Below are 2458 nucleotides of genomic sequence, written 5' to 3'. Positions count from 1 at the left end.
GTTCAGGGCTTCCCTGGTGGCTCAGTGGTAAAGAATCTGCCTGCCAATGCAGGAGATGCAGGTTCAATCCCTGGGTCAGGAAGATCCCCTGGAGAAGAAAATAGCAACTCACTCCAGTATTCTTGCCTGGAGAATCCCACGGACAGAGGAGCCTGGTGGGCTGCAGTCCACAAGGCTGCAAAGAGTCAGACATGACTTAGTGACTTAGTGACTAAACAACATGAGACAGTTTGTTCTTACCTGGTTCTGCCTCTTTCTGGCTGTGTGACATCAAGAAAATTCTGTAACGCAATTATTCTTAAATTAAAAAAATTAAAAAAAATAAAGAAAGAAATCATCTCAACCTCCCTGGGTTTCTTTTTCATCCATGAAATGGGAATGGTAATGACAACCCCACAGGGCTGTGCAAGGCAACAAGTGTAAACTAAATGGGGTCTGGGCATCGGTCACCAGCACTGGTTACTAAGCAAGATGCTGCGGACAAGCATGAGTGGATTCTTGGCTTCATGACACTATTTCCCCACAAGATGCCAACAAAAACAAGTTCAGAGAGTCAGAGATCATTTTTTTTAGGGGGCCTGGAGGACCAGAGGACCTGTAGTAAGAGTAACAGTAACAACTCAGCAACAGCAGCAGCAGAAATTGACTATGTCTCAGGCCCTCCGTCAAACACTTCACGTAACTTATTTTGTTGAACCCTAACAAGTCTGTGAGGCGAGGATGACAATGGTGATGATCATCAGCATTATCATTTTACAGATAAAGAAAGTGAGCCTCAGTATATAACTTGTTCACACAGTAAAACTCAGATTGAAAAAGGTATCCGCCCACCCCCACCCATGATCTGCACCCCTGGGCACATGGCCTTTGAGCCACTAAAGACTGAATTTCATCAGAACCTAAAGGACCCATGAGGGAGATCTGAGAGTCTTAATGGAACACAAGACTAAATGAGCCAAGATAGTGACACAGCTACTATAAGAAGCACATATGATCATTTCAGACAGTGTGATCAGACAGACATTTCTAGGCATGTTCTCCTCGTCACCTCATTGTCATCTGCCCCACCTAGGCTTGGCTCTGGATGTTTGAGCATAGCCACATTTGGGTGGCCTGAGTTAACTAGAAATTTCCATTGTCCTGGAATGCCTTTAAGCAGAGATAAATGCTTAAAGGCATTCCTTTAAGAAATGTTTTCTTCAAGCAGAGATAAATCCTTGAAATGTGAACACAGTAGGTTTGGATATACCTGAGCCTAAGCTCACTGATACTGGGAACAAATGGCCAGCATCCTTTCCTTAGCAGTGTGTCTGGTTCTTGTCTGACAATGCAGGGGAGGTGAGGAGACCCAGCTTGGGAGGCTGGAGCCCTGAGGGAGTCCAGCTTCCACCCTGGGTCCCAGGGGCTGTTGGATGCAATCCTTCAAGCCTGTCTCTTTCTACTGGGGACAAAGTTTCACTGCAAATTCCAGGCTGTTCTCTGTGGGTAATTTCTTCCAAATGGAACAACTGACAGAGAGAGAGAGAATGGGAAATGGGATTGAGAGCAAGCAGGCTCAAAGGCCAGGATCCCAAATACACAATGGAAATCCATTAGGGTGGGAAAGCTGCAGTCTAGCATGGAGGAGACTGGAGCCATGAGGTTGGACATCCTCCAGGGGAAGATCAAAGGAAAGACAGGGTGAGAATAAGTGACTTAAGAAGGCAAGTATATATTTATTAAATTTCCTTTTAAAATTTTATTTATTTATGTATTTGGCTGCACTGGGTCTTAGCTGTAGCATGCGAGATCTTTAGTTGCAGCATGCAGGACTCAGTTCCCTGACCAGGGATCGAACCCCGGCCCCTTGCATTGGGAGCACCAGCACCTTAGCCACTGAACCACCAGGGAAGTCCCAGTAAAGCAAGCATACTGATGAAGACTGCTAAGTAACAGAAAGAATGCTAATGATAACTAATGCTGCTGTGCGTTTATTGAGTCTGGTATTGTGTTCCTTCCCAGTCTCATTTTCCACAGATATTCCAGATTACTAGCAAAGAAAAAAAAAAAAAGAGGTAAAGGAGGAACAGGCTGTCAACAGGGAGAGGTCAGTTTTTTTGTTTCTTTTTTTTTTTTTTGGCTGTGTGGCTTGTGGGATCTTAGTTCCCTGACCAGCGATTGAACCAGGGCCCATGGCAGTGAAAGTGCAGAGTCCTAACCACTGGACCACCAGGGAACTGCCTGGAAGAGGTCAGTTCAAGTCTAACTTTCATACTTTTCAGAGACCAATAATAACCTGTTGACGAAAATTAAGCAATAGTCTATTTATGAAAGAAGTGGAAAATTTTCTTGGAGCCAAATTTGAGGATTATAACCTGGGAAGAGCGTCCCAGGAAGCGCTGAGAACTGTTGTGCCTGTTAGAAGTCAGAATATAGTTATTTAAGTGTTTTTGAAATGGAGTACTGTACATTCAATGAC

General features: G+C 44.4%; 1 non-coding gene across 1 annotated transcript; it reads right to left on the bottom strand.

Annotated features, from left to right (window-relative positions):
* Positions 1-2142: 2142 nt before the first annotated feature.
* TRNAE-UUC (transfer RNA glutamic acid (anticodon UUC)) lies at positions 2143-2215 on the bottom strand. Its single transcript has one exon. It is a non-coding gene; the product is annotated as a tRNA-Glu (tRNA).
* Positions 2216-2458: the final 243 nt, after the last annotated feature.

Source organism: Giraffa tippelskirchi, chromosome 2, assembly GCF_054371585.1.
Source record: "Giraffa tippelskirchi isolate mGirTip1 chromosome 2, T2T-mGirTip1v1.2.pri, whole genome shotgun sequence".
Taxonomy (NCBI): domain Eukaryota; kingdom Metazoa; phylum Chordata; class Mammalia; order Artiodactyla; family Giraffidae; genus Giraffa; species Giraffa tippelskirchi.
Note: the sequence above shows the minus strand (reverse complement) of the source record. Positions and strands in the feature narration are given on the sequence as shown.